The sequence below is a fragment of the Leopardus geoffroyi genome, chromosome B3 (genome assembly GCF_018350155.1).
Source record: "Leopardus geoffroyi isolate Oge1 chromosome B3, O.geoffroyi_Oge1_pat1.0, whole genome shotgun sequence".
Lineage (NCBI taxonomy): Eukaryota > Metazoa > Chordata > Mammalia > Carnivora > Felidae > Leopardus > Leopardus geoffroyi.
This window is the reverse complement of record NC_059337.1, coordinates 15,037,501-15,054,490: the sequence shown is the minus strand read 5'-3', so window position 1 is coordinate 15,054,490 and position 16,990 is coordinate 15,037,501. Positions and strand designations below refer to the sequence as shown.

At 46.7% G+C, this 16,990-nt stretch overlaps 2 long non-coding RNA genes across 3 annotated transcripts in view; both read right to left on the bottom strand.

The window, feature by feature from the left end:
- LOC123582538 overlaps positions 1-16,990 on the bottom strand; it is an 86,345-nt gene that overhangs the window by 33,731 nt on the left and 35,624 nt on the right. The gene's annotated exons all lie outside the window — the stretch shown is intronic.
- LOC123582539 lies at positions 11,112-12,221 on the bottom strand. The gene is made up of 2 exons (XR_006704449.1): positions 11,459-12,221; positions 11,112-11,292 (listed from the first exon to the last, which is right to left on the bottom strand). It is a non-coding gene; the product is annotated as an uncharacterized LOC123582539 (long non-coding RNA).

Sequence of the window (16,990 nt, the reverse complement as noted above, 5' to 3'; positions counted from 1 at the left end):
AATAAATAGTTTTGGGGAAAAAAAACTAACAGTAAAAGATTGTATTGAGGTTAGAAAAACTAACTTGGGTTTACACCGGTCTCGTTGCATGGTGTGGGGGAGGGGTACAATGTGCCCAAGACCGTGCTTCCAAGAAACTATTTAAAACCACTCCCTACAACTTTTTCGGGTTGATACATTTTATCCGCTTCACTCATCAGCCAAGCCCTGGAACAATTTTTCAAACACCCCTCAGGACCCAGCCCTCTTTCTTGAAGGGGAAATACTGATGGACCCTAGCTGTTTGTTTACAGTTTATCTAATTTCTCTCCCTCCTCAAGGATACAGGTTCATGTTTTATTTGCATAATTTTTTTCAGACGGGCGTCGGGAGGGGAGAAAGAAGGATCTGTAGGGTTTGGGGTTTTGTTTTTGTGTTTAACGCATTTTGCTATGGCGCGCTAAGCACTGCTGGCAGAAAGTTTCTAGTTTTCTGGCTTTCACTGAGTTCGAATCCTTCAAAGCAACGAATTTTGGACGGAGGCTTGCTTTTGAAACTACTAGCCACGCCTTCTCTAGATATGAGAAATGGGGCTAGAATTTGGAGAAACATATCACCCTTTGGAGGATACAACGTTGCCCCCCCCGCCCCTTTTGTCCTGCATTTCTGCAGATAACTGAGCCACCACCCCGACCCCTACTCCACTGGCATCCCCAGACCAACCCAAATCTTGCAAGCTCACTTCCCTGCGGGGCGCTGGCTTTGTGCTCCGTTTGGGGTCCCCTACCCTACTCCGAGTTGAGGGCCAGGCGAGGCAGGTCTGAGCACTCACAGAGACAAAACTATTTTCCACTGGCGATGGGTGATGAAAAACATTTGAAACGCTGCCAGGGAGAGAGAGGATGCGTTCCCCACCCTGCAAAATCAGCAGACTTAGCAGAAACCCCCAAGGCCGCGTCTCCCACCTTACAGAAAATAAGTCTGCTCGATTCCTTTTTTTTTTTCCTTTTTTTTTTTTTTTTTTTTTTTTTCTGTTTTAACTAGGCGAGAGGATGTAAACTCAGAGTAAACCCAAAACAACTCAAAGGAGATCTAGGGGGAGCGTGTGGGGGGCACATCCCTGTTCTCGCAGAGGTCCGCAAAGGAACAGAGCCGGGGAGACAGGGAAATGCACGCTTGCCGCCTGGAACCTAAGACGCAAATTTGCGCGCCGGGAAAGGGGTGGGTGGTGCGAATTTTCTGGGCCGATCGCGGGGCCGTGGGCGGCGCGGCTCCGGGAGGGAGGGCGCGGGTTGGTGGGACCGGGCGCCCTAGGGCGCAGGGGGACGCAGGGGGGCGGCGCCCCGGCCCCCGCGCGTCGCCCCGCGGGCCCGCGCACCCACGCGCCGCGGCGCCCACCCGGATTCCATCTCGAGCCCGGCTCACACCTATCATTTGAAGCCATCTTCGCTCTGTCTTCCAAACATCTCGAGCATTTGTGATTCCACCCGCCGCTCCTTCTTATTGAGTTCTCCGTGTCTCTCGGCAACTTGTCATAACCTGTAATAAAATGCCCTTTCTGGCGGGAGGTAGCGTCCAGAGGCCAGTCTTTCCATTTGCAACTGATAGGCGAGGACAGGAGCCGCGGCGGCCTCCCTTTTGTCCGCCTCCGGCTTTAACTCCTGCGGGGCCGGCCCCGCGCTCCCAGATGCCAGCCGGGTGCGTCCCCTGCAGCCTCCGGGCTCGGCTCTGGGAGAAAGTTCTGGGCTTCTGGGGCTGCGCGCACACGTGTTGCCAAGGCGTGTTCCTCAAAATGAGAAGAGGCTGTTTGCACATTTCGTTTCTTCTCCTCCTCCTCCTCCTCCTTTTTTAATGGGGTAGGGGGGTGAGGTTGGCCGAGAGGAACAGAGGAACAGACCTGGATAGGGTCACATTGAATGATCCCGAGGTCACCGCGGCCAGCATGGGGGGGGGGGGGGCGCTTCTCACTGGGCTGGTTCTTTAGCTGGGCCGAACCATTTCCCTTCATTAGGGAGACCCATCCTGTAATTCTTTTCGTAACATGTGTTCGAGATTTTTCTATCCGACCTGTGAACGTTAAGGGTTCACACGGGACTGCGGTGTGAACTCACCAAGGATGGGGAGCCCCAGAGGGCCAGGGCATTTGGCTGCCCAACCCCGGATGTGCTATCTTCCTGCAGGAGTGAGCCCCCCCCCCAAAAGCGCACTCTGGCTTCGCAATCCCCCCCCCACCCCGTCCCAGTTGTCTGAAACACCCCTCTCCAGCAGCCACCATTATGCATTTAGAAGGACCTCCGCTCCGAGATGTCACCTTAGCATTCTCTAAGGTCGCCGATGGGAGAGGTGGAATCGACCAAATATTTTTCATGTGACTTTCACCATCTGTGACAGAAGTCACCCGCTTGGGGAGGAGGATGGGGAAGGCCAGTAAGGTTGTGTCAGGACTGGGAAAGAGGAGCCAAGCCAGGATTCCTGCCACCGTCTTCCTGGTGCCTCCTCGTGTCATTGGTTTATCTGTTTAAAGAAGGAAGTAGGGTGGCCAGGCAAAGAGACGGTGTGAGTGTCCCCTTCCTGAGCCCGGAGGCCCCCTGTCCAACCCCACAAGCCTTCCAGGTCCCCCAAACGAGGAGGGGGGCTCTGAAGTTATTCTCATCGAGCTGTGAGGCAGAAACAGCCTTCCCTGATCTCGCACCCTCGGCCTGCCTCCCTTGACCTTCTCCAAAAGGGATGCCCACTGACTCTGGTCTGTCCAGCTGAGATTCCAGACTTCCTGTGCCCACCCCTCTCTGCCAATTCACACACTGTCTGCTGATTTCTTTCTACGCCCGGAAGCCCGTTCAACCTTAATAAGCAATACTTGAAAAACCCAAACCACGTTCTGTCCCCCAAAGGAAACCTGCAGAAAATGGCCAGCTGAACTCTGCAGGCGATTTCTGTGGGGGCAGGGGGGAGTGGGAGGGAGAAGGAAGAGTTTGTGTCACAAATTGTGATAAGAGACGGAGAGTGGAACCATGTGATTTGAGAGTAGCGGTTATTTTCTTGTTCCTCCCCGTCAAAGTCCATGCTGTTTAGTTAAGCAAAACAAATGCATTTCTGTCTTCTGCACGGAAACGAGCTGGTGAGATCCAGTGGGGAGGAGTTTAATGGATCTGGGCAAACTTAAGCAGGGGAGGCTTTTAATCCCCCGAAAGAGAGAAAATTGAGGGGAAAAATAGCAAGAACCCAGAAAAGGCATTTCTAGTTGAGCAAATTGTTTTAGAAATAGTCCACCGCACTGTTTCCTGCCATCCCTCATTTCTCCTTTGTTTTATTTCTCAAGCTTGATGGGTCGGTCTCTAGGACGTCCCGGGACGTGGGCATCTGAAAGTGGTTAGTTTGCTATCATTTGGGCCAGTGCTCCTGCCTTTATGAAGGTGATTATTACTGTCCCTTTTAATCTCTGCACAAAGCCAGACTCCCTGTCCCCCCGTGTGTCCTACTTTTTGTAGAAACTACGAGGTTGCGAATCCTAGAAACAGTATTCATTTAAAACACTGTTCGGAAACACTCAGGACATATTTGAGGAGCCTGACAATTATAGCCCCATTCTCCCCAGTTAGCTCATAGGCTCTATTCAGAAGGAAGCCATTTGGGGGCATGTAAAAGCCAGTAAATTTCCCGCCGCACAAAAGAAACGGGTGCTTTCTGCCCACTGCCTATTTCCACTCGAAAGCGAATAATGCCCCAGTTACCACCAGGCCTGACTTGATTTATCTTGGTTAATAGGATTAACGTGTCAGCCCCTCTCAAGAATTTCCAAATGCAGATCTGGAGGGTCACTGACTCGCTGGTGTCTTTTTTCCTCTCTGATGGGCATAATGATGCACCTCCAAGCAGAGGGCCTTTGTCCGGTGAGGGCAGGCAGATTATCTGTCTCCAGTGAAATAAGGCGTGTTGCCACCACCTTTGCCAAGACTCAAAGCCAGAACCCAGTCACTATAAAATAATTGTGTCACTGCCTCACCAGTGCCCTGTTCGTGTTTCATTTCTCTTTTGACCGTAATTGAATGGTTGAAAAGCAAAAATGTAGACAAATTCCAGCCGTATTGAGATCCGTTTCTTCCTCCACTACCTCGGCCCATCATTAGATACTTTCCCTCTCTGCGCAGGAGGTCAGAGTGTATAAATATAAATTGCATTTTGCATTACTTCTAGATGAGTGAAGCTGTCAAAGCAATAATATGAGCTTTCAGTCCCACATTCTAGCACTTCTCTCCCATTTTTTGGCCAAGAGGTCATGTGCAAATTGAACGTGACAACCCAGAAGACATGTCCAACAGACTCGTATTGTTACCCCGCTCCGCCGCCTGGCTCATAACAACATTAAGCCCACATTAGTCTCCAGCCTTCTCCGCCACACAGGAACTCCTAACCATGGGACCTAGGCTTCTCAAAAAGTTCACTTCGATGCTGACATGTCATCTGAAAGTGACAAGAAGCACTAACCTAGAATATTTTTCATCCAAGATGCATGAGGATGCCATCCTCGGAAAGACCGGGCCAGTGTCTTACAAGACAAAAAAACGAGGAACAGGTGAAGAGCCAAAGAGCCCCCAAAACACACACACACACACACACACACACACACACACACATATACTTGCTTCTATTTGCAACTACTGAAATTTTCCAGAATCCAATGGTAATGTGGTTGGAAATCATTTTCGCCGTTGTTCGAACGATGAAGGTGTCACTCAGGAAGCCACCTTAAAATATGGATTGACCTTGGACTCTTAATAGCAAGTTCTGGTTCGCAACCGCATAACACAGAGTTTTAGCAGGGTACCGCCATGATTAAACGATAACCCTCCTCAAACGCTACGGTAGCAAAAGAATCAGAAATTGTGATCAATCCGAAGGAAACTCAATGGCTTAGAGGATGGGTAATTGGCTATCAATGTGACCCATTCTTGTCTCGCCCAGATTGCAGTTAACGCAGAGCTGTTGTTCGCTGACAGGGTGTTTGATGGCTTCTAGGAAATGAGTGGCTGTTTTCATTCCTGTTCCAAATGGACAGGTGTCTACATCAGAATTGGCAACCTGGTTGGCACGCTCCAAGAGTGGCCAAAGAGCGAATTGTTTATGGCGAATAAACCTCCCCCCCTCCTGTGACGCTCGTGCACACGTGTGAGTGCTGGCAGTGGGGAAGGGGCAGTGATGGAGACACCGGAGGCAGAAAGATTGGTACAGGTCCTTGAAACTTCAGCAGGCTGACGCCCTTTGTGTTCTGGGCGGCCGCCATATGCAACCACATCGCCCCCGCAGCCCCTCTTGTGCCTTACCAACCTGCACTCGAAGCGCACCGATAAAAGTCATCGAGAGGCGCTTAGCCGTGGCCAGGATGCTCCGATTGGTCTCGACCGCGAAAAAATAGATGAAATAAGGCAATTTTTTTCAAAAGTTTTTTTTACACTTTCTTAAATAAGTTTTCTTTTCGTACATCCTTCTTTTCTCACAGAAAGTGTCCTGATTCTTACTATGTTTTATTATTTATTTATTTTGACACATAGTCCTTGCAACCCCAAGTTATGATTTCTGCAAACGATTTCGACTTCCTGAGCGTTAACAACCCCGTGTATGAGTCACTGCGTCCGGGCTCTGTGTTGACAGCTCGGAGCCTGGAACTGCTTCGGATTCTGGGTCTCCCTCTCTTTCTCTCTCCCTGCCCTTCCCCCGCTCGTGCTCTGTCTCTCTCAAAAATAAACAAACATTAAAAACAATAGTCCTTACTTTACAAACTTGTTTGAGGCTTCCTGAGATAGCATGCTTCCCACCCATCTGGAAAGGACTTAGTCCTAAATCCGTGCGAAGCACCATCACTTCTGTCTTGGAAACTGAAGTAAGCTCGCTAAGTGCTGGAATCTTCACCTGTAGGACAGACGTAACAGCAATAAGGTTGTAGATGTAAAGCGTGGGAGACATTTGCCGTGGTGGCCGAACCAGGAAAGGCCTCCGGTAGATGGGCAGTGGCTTGTTGTGGCCTCATTCAGAGATCCAGGGGAAACGAGTGAAAGACTCACTTCGGAAAGAAATGCATTCTTCGAGAGTTCCGCTGAGCAGTTCATCGCGCCTGGACACAGAGGCTAAACTGGGAGACGATGGCATGGATGAAGGCAAGCTGAGAACAAGGCCCGGTTCCCGGTTATCTTTCTTTGTCCCATGACCTTCACGCATACCTTGGCCTCGCACGAATTCGTCCCACCGGGGTGGGGTTGAGAAGCCCTTGCGAGAGTGGGTTGGAGTAGACAACCCAAGTCCACTCTACTGCTGAAGAAAACAGAGGAAAGGAGACTCAGGGAATGTGTTTCACTGACCCAAAGAGGAGTCTTAAGAGCTGAAGGAGAACGTAGACAGTTGGAATATATTGTTTACTTCCTGCTACGATACATTCACTTCTGCATATAGGATCAAACCTTTCTGGAATTCGTATGTAAGAATAGACTGAGGTGCCATTTAAAGACGCCTCTTAGAAGAACTTAAAGAGACCCTGAAGCCAGCAGCCTTCAGTATCTGTAGACGGAACCAGGCGGTTCTCGGGAAATCTACCCTGCCTGGGAAGGAGCCATCAGCCCTGGTTCTCTGGGAGCTTTACATTAAGCCAACGGCTATGTTTTATTTGGGCCTTTGGAGGGGTGGGGGTGGCCTATATATCTGGAATAATATTTCATGTTGAAAATAATTTTTCAAAGTTTAGGAGATACCCTGGTATATCAGAGTTCATGAGTATAATCTCCCTGGGGGATGGGGGAGTTGATAAAAACTGGAAGTTTCCAACCTGAAACCGTTTATACGTCACTAAATAAAATGCTTGTGCGGGATGTATATAACACTTCCGTATATAAAACCAAACATTCCTTGAATGATTAGAAAGAAAGCCACTTTGTGCAGATAGACCCTACTGCTGATTCATTGTGTCAGATTTGGTGTGTGTGTGTGTGTGTGTGTGTGTGTGTTTCCACTGTATCAACTGCCCAGTGATATTTAAAACCTCTAATGTCTTCAGTTCAGCAATAAAGCCAGATGGAATTGGGTTCACTCCATTTTCCCTAAACATAACTGCCTCATCCTGGAAGAGTAAATTAGATTTCGGGAAAATTAAAACATAGGCAAAAGAAGTAACTCGTCTACGCAGTCACCACGGAAGACCCACATAGCCAAGTATGTGGCATTTGCCTGTCATCTGCTTTGCTGACCATAGGGAGCGGCTCAAATGACAGGCACACAGATGGACGCATTGTGTGATTAATGGCATCTACCAGGCCTGGTGGGGAGAATGCAGGAAACGGTGACAGACATGAGCTGGTCCCCTTTTTGGTTAATGCTCCTTCCAAGCTTTGAAGTAGAAAGGAATCAGGAAGAATTCCAGCCCCATTTTTTGCTAGAAAATCTGAAGGCACCCTTCTTGCTTTCTCCAGGATCATTTGCCAAGAGCAGACCTTTGATGGGTGGCTACACCAGCCATTTGATTGACCCATCAAAATTACATTCTCCCTCCCTCCTTTTTTCCCTTCCTTCCTTTGTTCCTTCCCCTCTCCCTTGCTTTGTTCTTTCTCCCCCGTTGCCTTCTTTTTTCTCCTCTTCCTCCCAAGCATTGTCTCACCTCAGCAACCTCAGAATGCAAACTAGCCTACCAGAGTGGGCTCTCCACTGAGTCTCTAAAGAACAGATTTGGAAGGGTGTGAAATTGAGAAGGGTCCGAGCAAGCAGCATGAAGATTTATACCAAATTCCAACTTGGTGCCCTTGGACTTCGCCTCAGTCACTGTCTAGCCAAGTGGGTCATTCCCAAATGCGGGACTTCTAACACGTCAAGAATATGGGAGACCCAGATTCTACCACTAGAAACGGGCCAAACTTGAAGCCACAGTCTTGGGATCATACCCAAGTTAAGAATTCTTTCCTTTACTGTCTTTTATATATTTAATTTGTCTTAAAAAGAAGTAATAAATACATGCAGGAGGTAATAAAGGGTGAAAAATATTCATCCAGTCCTATTTTTCAGCCCCCCTATCCAAACTACCAATGCCCCCCTTTTTTAAATTTTTTTAATGTTTACTTACTTTTGAGAGAGAGACAGAGACAGAGACAGAGCATGAGTAGGGGAAAGGCAAATAGAGAGGGACACAGAGAATCCAAAACAGGCTCCAGGTTCTGAGCTGTCAGCACAGAGCCTGATGTGAGGCTCGAACCTACGAACTGTGAGATCATGACCTGAGCTGAAGTTGGACGCTCAAACAACTGAGTGACCCACGTGCCCCCACCCCCCCCCCCCACTTTTAAAATAATTGTTTATTTTTGTGAGAGAGAAGGAAACACAGTGCAAGTAGGGAAGGACCGGACAGAGAGGGACACACAGAATCGGAACCAGGCTCCAGGCCCTGGGCTGTCGGCACAGAGCCCGACGCGGGGCTCGAACTCACGAACTGTGAGATCATGACCTGAGCCGAAGTCAGACACTTAAGGGACTGAGCCACCCAGGTGCCCCAGCAACAACCCCCCCCCTTTTTTTTTAATTAATAGACTTTTTTGGAGCAATTTTAGGTTTATAGAAAAATTGAGTGGGAAGTATAAAAAGGCCCTATACTCCCGTGCACCTCTCCCCACCTTCCCTGCTGATGATTAACATTTCGCTTTAGTATGGCACATTTGTTAGAATTGATAAGCCAATATTGAGGCATTATTATTAGTTACAGTTCATAGTTTGCATTAGGTTCACTCTTTGTGTTGTACCTTCTGTGGGTTTTGGCAACTGTGTAATGACACGTATCCACCATCATGGCATCATAAGAAATAGTTTCACTGCCCTAAAAATCCCCTGTGTTTTACCTAGTCATCTTTCCTCCCCTAAAAAACCTCTGGAAACAGCTGATTTTTTTTTTTTTTTTTTTTTTTTTTTTTTTTTTTTTTTACTGTCTCCATACTTTTGCTTTTTCCAGAATGCGAGTAGTTGGAATCATACAGTATGTTGCCTTTTCAGGCTGGCTTAACAATACACATGTATTGGAGGAAACTTTTCCTCCATATCTGTGCATGGCTTAAGAGTTCATTTCTTCTTTATCTTAATGTTTACTTATTCATTTTGAGAGAGAGAGGCAGGGAGAGCGGAGAGAGAGAGAAAGAGAGAGAGAGAGAGAGAGAGAGAGAGAATCCCAAGCAGCCTCCACACTTTCAGCACAGAGCCCAGTGCGGGGCTTGATCTCACAAACCATGAAATCATGCCCTGAGCCGAAACCAAGAGTTTGACGTTTAACCAACTGAGCCACCCAGGTGCCCTGATAGCTCATTTCTTTTTCTTGATATACACTATTCCAGTGTCTGGATGTATTACACTTTGTCTATCCATTCACCTACTGAAGGACATCTTGATTAGTTCTAAGTTTTGCCAATCATGAAAACAGTTGCTATGAACTCATGGGCAGGTTTCTGCGTGGACAGAAATCTTCAACTCAGAAGGAACTCAGAATCGCCAAGGAATGTGATTACTAGGTTGGATGGTAAGAGTGTGTTTACTTTTGTAAGAAACTGTCAAAGTATGGTCCAACTCAGTGTGGTTTTTGCTTTGTTTTGTTTTGTTTCAGGTAGTTTTCAAGTACGTATCTGTTAGCAGAATAGGTTCTTAGCAATGATGGAAACCCAGACCCCACCAACAGCACCTGATAGACACTAAGGCAAGAGCTGTCACCGCCCTTTGGAGGAACACAGAATTTGAACTTGAACTTGATCAAGCTACAGGGGTTTACTTCTTGCCTTGGCTGCTTACTTGTTCTGGGACCTCAGGCATTATTTTGTTGCCTCAGCTGAAGTTAGCTTGGTAATAGCACCCAGACACTAAGGATCTGAGAGTTAGTGAGATATCCCAGTTGGGCACACCACTTGGTACAAGTAAGCGCTCAATAAATGTTCATTAGGGGCGCCTGGGTGGCGCAGTCGGTTAAGCGTCCGACTTCAGCCAGGTCACGATCTCGCGGTCCGTGAGTTCGAGCCCCACGTCGGGCTCTGGGCTGATGGCTCAGAGCCTGGAGCCTGTTTCCGATTCTGTGTCTCCCTCTCTCTCTGCCCCTCCCCCGTTCATGCTCTGTCTCTCTCTGTCACAAAAAAACAAATAAATGTTGAAAAAAAAAATTAAAAAAAATAAATGTTCATTATTTTTATAGCTTATTACAAAACCCAGCATCTTTCTCCCCAACCCCTTCCCAAAATAGCCAGTATATTCTTTCCTGATGAATCTGTGTAACAACGCATTCAAGGGAGCCAAAGACAGAACAGTCCGATGCCTTGTATAATCTGGTGAGGAAAGAAAAAAACAAAAGTGCCACCGCTAAAATAAAAAGAGATCAAAACTAGAAAGGAAACGTCTTTCCGTGTGGAAGGTTTTGATCCACAGAATAAATTCCCTCACTCTCCTCTCACCCCGGATTCCCATTAGTGTTTTGCTGGCTCAGAATCCTCTGGGATGAGTCCTGGATTATGAAATGCCCTCTCTCTGGTGGCCTGCCAAAGCCGTTCTACAGACACCCAGGCTAACCTGGCACTGGCTCACGGTAAGAAGCCTCCTCACCCCGAGGGCCTGACTAATGCTCATGTTTTTCCTTTCTCAGACAACTCCACAGGCAGGCGGAGCGGGGAGGGCCATTAAGCAATGCATGCGGTGATTTTTTTTTTTTTTTCTTTCTTTGGGCAATTCTTACATGATGCCATAATGATGTGTGAAAAATACAAGGGCCGGAGCTGTGTCTCTTTGTGCTGGGTTTGTTTTGGAAATCAACAAACAAGCCCAAAAGAACTTCTCTCCTGTGCATTCCTCATTAATAATCGATGGCTCCCCACAAGACCCGCGCCCGGGTGGAAATGGAAACATCTGAGGGCACCTACCAGCTAATTTGCCTTCACGAGATCGGATAACTAGTTTTCCTGTTTTAACTGCATGGGCAGGGTTTAGGTGTCATGAGGTCAGAGTGTATGGAATTTTTTTTTTTTTTTTTAACTAAGGGTAAACAGTGAAACCTGATAACTTATTCAGGGCGTATGGCTCAAAAGCAGGCACTCGCTAATACGAGTCATATCGCGTTAATAAAGCACGACACTAAGGGCAAATTTGGATCAAAATATTTTTGATTAACTGTAAAGCTGAAATCTGACGGCAGGGCCCAGAATCCTGCCAAGGGATCACAAACAGGGTGGGTTTGGAAAGTTGAACCGCAGGACACGTGGGTCTGTTGGAGTCGTCCAAAGGGCTGGCCACAGCCAGGTTTTAAGACCGTTCAGCCCATTGGTCCTGTGGGAAGAACAGGAAGAGGGCAGAGGGTCAGAATGAGCAACGCCTTTCTCTTTCCTCTCTCCCACCCCTGCTCGCCATTCCTAGCACAGCTTAATGGCATCATGAGAAAAAGAGAGGAAGGACAAAGGAAAGAAAGAACCAGTCCCCAGGAGACATCTCTCACTCTAAGTTTGCTTTGGGTGCACTGGGAAATCCCTCTTCTTTTCTAGAACATTCGGTGCTTAAAGGTCCAGTCCGGTGGGTCGGGATCACGATGAAGGGCAACGGGTATCCAGAATCAGACAACAGAAACCAACCTGAGTGCTGGGTCGACCCCCTCCCAGCTCTGGGCCACGAGCCCTTAGCCCTTGTTCTCTAAGCCTCACTCTTCTTTGGCTGCCAAATGGAAATAGTAACAGTAAGGAACATACCCCCCCACCTCGAGCTGCTGTAAGGATCCCAGAAAACAACCGTGCCCAGCACGGTCTCTGGTGCATAGTGAGTGCTGAGTCTCAGTTCCTATGGCATCACTGTTGCCAGGGGACTACCCAGCTACGGATGTTTGTTTTCTGTCCGGAACAGGAAATAGGCAGGAACGGGGTTGGCACCAGCAGGGCTCGGGCATGGACACTGAGGCTGGGGGTTTCAGTGGCCTCGGATGCCTGAGCCAGGTCGGTCTTTCAATTCGGTTCAACAAATGCACTGTGAGAAGCTTCTCTGCAGAAGACCCGGTAAGGGGTTGTCACCAGGATACAGGTGAACCCCACATGGTCCCTGCCCCACCAGCACTCGGGGGACACGGGGATTCCACAGACGCGGCTGTCTGGTAAATGATGCCATGCCACGTTGCAGACAGTCCCTCAAAATAAAAGATTGGCCTCTGGATCTGAATTAACAGACACTCACCCTGATCCCTGTCCTCCACAAAAAATACATATACATGGAGATACATACATATATATGTATATATATGTATGTATATAGGTATATACAATATATATGTATATACTATATATGTATGTATATATGTATATGCAATATATATGTATATACAGTATATATACATATATATACAAATATATATATACAAATATCTATATACAAATATATATATATATATATATTTGAATAAAATAATTTCTGATTAAAATCCTTTGAAAATACACCCTGCAGGGGCACCTGGGTGGCTCAGTCGATTGAGCTCCCACATTGGCTCAGGTCATAATCTTGAGGTCTGTGAGTTCGAGCCCCGCGTCAGACTCCGTGCTGACAGCTCAGAGCCTGGAGCCTGCTTCTGTTTCTGTGTCTCTCTCTCTCTCTCTGCCCCTCCTCCGCTCACGCTCTATCTCTCTTTCAAAAATAAATAAAAACATTAAAAGAAGAAGAAGAGTAGGTGAGCAGATAGTCTATTAAACTGAGCTGTTGAGCTAATTCATCAAGAATTATTTGGAAGAAGGATGTGGTCCCACACTACATTCTTTTTTTATTTTGATTTTTTAAATGTTTATTCATTTTTGAGAGAGAGAGAGAGGGAGAGAGAGCATGAGCGGGAGAGGGGCCGAAAGTGAAGGAGACACAGAATCCGAAGCAGGCTCCAGGCTCTGAGCTGTTAGCACAGAACCCAGTGCAGGGCTCGAACCCACGAACCGTGAGATCATGACCTGAGCCGAAGTCAGATGCCTAATGGACTGAACCACTCAAGCGCCCTCCCCACAGCCCCCACTGCATTCTTGATGTCCCATGCGTCAGAACTCCAGCGGCAAAGCTCTGCTGGGCTCGGGGGAGGTCTTTTCGAGCAAATTTTCTTTCCCACTTAAGGCTGACTACCTCTCGGCATCCCGTCAGTCATGGGGACACGGATGGATACATGCAGGGGGCTAGAGCTTTATCTCCGGGCACATTCAGAGCCCTGCATTTATCTTTCTGCACCAATAAAAAGAAGAGCAAGGGGAACATGACCTTGACCTTTAATTTTCTTTCATTGTCAACCAAGTAACCCTCTCCCTGGGTGAGAAAGTTAAAAAGTTGCTTGATTTTTGTGACCTTTATGGCTTTGGCTACAGGAGGGAAGGAAGGAAGAAGGAAGGAAGGAAGGAAGGAAGGAAGGAAGGAAGGAAGGAAGGAAAGAAAGAGAATATTTTGAAAGCTAATATTAAAGTATGAAGTACCTGAAAAGGCGTCTTCAAAGTTATGTGTGTCTGATACTGAGGAGCACTTATAGAGAGATCTCTCTCTACAAGGTGGGCTTCTTTGCTGGTTTACAGACAAGTAGCCTTTGCTGCTCCCAGCCCGTCTCCCTGGGCTGCCCCTACCCTATAGCCAGGTCCCCATCCAGAGAGCGGGAGACAGGGAGGCCGATGTTTGGTATGTTCTTGAAGGTCTAATGTTCTCTTCCTTGAAGTTCTGAAGCCACTTTAAAGAACTTCATTGTAATAATTGCAACTCTACCTAATCTTTATTCGCTTTTGGGAAAAGTATGCCCTCTGGTCCCCCAAATAGCTTTCCAAACACCGTCGTTACTCTTTTCAAAAGAGTTGCCGGCACTCCGAGCTCTGATGGCCTCAGGAGCAAACCCTCCCCTAGACCCCTGTCACCCACCCATCCAGCTCCGTTGGGTTCTTCTGCCACAAGGTCTGTGTGCTTTGTGGATGACTTTTTGTCCCCCTAACTCCTTCTTCCTCCTTTGGCCAACATCTCCCCATCCCTCCCACATCAGTTTTAACATGGTTTCCCACCAGAAACCTTCATCCCCCCCCCCCCCGCCCCCAACCAGGACCTGGCCTCTTCATCCACGGGGCTCTGGTTCCCAAAAGATGACTAATGAACTTTATGCAATTGTTTTTTCGAGGGTTTGTTTCCTGCTCTGTGAGCTCAGGGACTATTGCCTTCTTACCATTGGGCCTCAGCGCATGCATGGAATAGGTGCTTAGTAATCTTTGATGGGAGTCAAAGAGAAAAGACAGAAAGAGACAGGGGGAGAAGGGAAGGAGAAAGGGAGGGAAGAGGAACAAGAGAAGAAAGGCATAAAAAGGTGTCACTGTGGAGGCATTTCTAATTTGTCGTTACCCCCCCCCCACCACACACATACACACACACACACACACACACACTCATTGGCCTCTCTTTCTCTTTGTTCCTCCCTCCTCGATTTTCTCCTCTTTACAGAAACACCAAAATTAAAATAAAGTTAAAAGCCTCCCTCTTTCAGTGTGTACCCCCAATTTAATCCTTCATTTTGGTCATTCTGGGCCCCCACAGTACAACTGTATTTCAAAGCCAATTTACCCAACAAGCGCGAAATATCACTCTCTCACACAACATCTCAATAAATAAATGGCAAGATATGTCTTACTAAAATACAATTTTTCCATTTAAGTTTTGAAAATCTTACAGAAGTTTTAAGACATCAACGAATTCCATCTTGACAATGACATTAGTTTTGCAAAAACTAATAAAAAGAAGCCCCCAGGAATCATATTATTTGGGGGATGCAGGTGGGAACGAGGCACATCTTGGCAAAAATCTAGAGAAAACGGGGTCTTTGGAGAGCTAGACATTTTAGTTAAATTTTTATGTCATTAGTAACTAATGCTTGAGGTGACCATTTAGTTACTCAAATGATGTCTACCCTACTTAGGAAAAAGAAGAGTTGCTTGCCCCCAGGGGGTGTCAAAATTGGAACAAAGTCGTGTCCAAGCCCCTTTAGGACATTTCCCGTAGGATAAAAAGTCCCAAGCTATACAGGGCTGTAGAGGGACCAGACACTACACAGCGTATGAATTAGATAAAAATCCTTCCAAGAAATTTTCCCTTGCTTTCAATGAATTTCTCTTTCTTTGGTGTGTGTGCAGAGAAATCAAGAAGACAGAAGGGAAGAAAGAAAGAAAGAAGGAAGGAAAGAGAAAGAAAGAAAGAAAGAAGAGAAAGGGAGAGAGGAAGGGAGGAAGGGAGGAAGAGAGGGAGGGAGGGACAGAGGAAGAAAGGAAGGAAGGAACGGAGGAAGAGAGGGAGGGAGGGAGAGAGGGAGGGAAGACAGGGAGGGAGGAAGGAAGGAAAGAACATAGTACAAAAGCATCACAGAAGAGAATACTACATGTTCCTTTGTGTCCTGTCTTCACCTCTCACTTCCTCACCTGAAGGAATGATGTGATACAAAGATGGCAGAACTCCAAGGCAGACAAGAAATTGAGTGCACTGTAGACTCACTCGTGACGGGAGATTTCAAAAGTTGGCATTACTAAATCTGCGCTGGCAAATAAGCGAGATTTACTCAGGCATGTTAGGCATTAAAGATATGTACCGGCCAGGAGAACTGATGGATCCTTCTTACATTGTCCCCAAAGAGACCGCACTACGCTGCGCAGTGAATGCTAAGGAAATTTAAAGCGAGTTATAGGAAACACTTCTTCACCTGGTAGGATTCGTTCGGAGGAATTCGCTGCCACGGGCAGTCATAAAATCAATCACTGAGCTGGATTTTTCAAAGGGGCAGGATAATGCCTGACCCACTCTGCTGGCGAGTTGGGAAGGATAGAAGCAATCAATTCGCCTGCTTCTAGGAGATCACAGTTGATTACAAGTGGGGTCAGCGAAAAGATGTCCCCCACACTTGATCAGGATAATTAAAAAGTCTTTGCCCGTGCTCACACGTCCTGGAAGGAAATCGGAAATAGGATATCAAGATCAAATGATCTGATCCAATATGACAAATGTTTTTTGACAGGGACAAAACATTAAACAATGCCCAGATCAATTCCAGGAACTAATTATAGGTGTTCCTAAAATGTTTTTTTTTTTTTTTTTTTTTTTTTTTTTTTTTGGCCAAAGCATTTTTTTTTTCTGGCCGTATAAATATCACACAATGTTTTCGTTTTTTGATCTGATTCTCCGACAAGTATTCTTGGAGTACGTTTACCAAACCTGATCACGCTTAACATTTATGACTTTGCTTTTTCCCAGTGGAAAGTGGAGTTCAGTCGAAAGCTGCGAATGCAGGGGAAATATTGGCAAGACAATGCTAATTTGGGGGCTGTCATGATGAAGGTCGGTAATAAACATCTTTGATAAAGTCATCACAGGTTAAATTCAGCATCTTTTTCCTTGTAAATCGATCTCAGCTCTTTACCTTATTTTTCTTGGAAACGTGTTGTCTCTAGGACTTCCCTTTGCACTGTCACGGATGTATCGAAAGCAACATTGCAGAGAAAGACAAACACCATATGATTTCATTCACGTGTGGAATTCAAGAAACAAAACAAACGAATGAAGAAGAAAGAGGCAAACCAAGAAACAGACTCTGAACTACAGAGAACAAACTGATGGTTACCAGAGGGGAGGTTGGGCGGGGAGATGGGCGACATAGGTGAGGGGGATTAAGGAGGGCTTTTGCGATCAGCTCTGGGAGATGTATACAGTTCTTGAATCCCTATATTGTACACCTGAAACTAACAGAACACTTTATGTTAAAAAAAAAAAAAAAAAGCAGGGGCGCCTAGCTGGCTGAGTCGGTACAGCGTGAGACTCTTGATCTCAGGGGTCGTGGGTTCGAGCCCCACGTTGGTGTAAAGATTACGTAACAATAAAATCTTAAAAAAAAAAAAAAGGAATATTGTACCTTTGCCATTCGAATTCATGAGCTTCAGAAAGAGACACTAAAAAAGCATTTCAGGTGTGACTGGAGCCTGCATTTGTGTTTGGGCACAGTCTACGAAAAAGG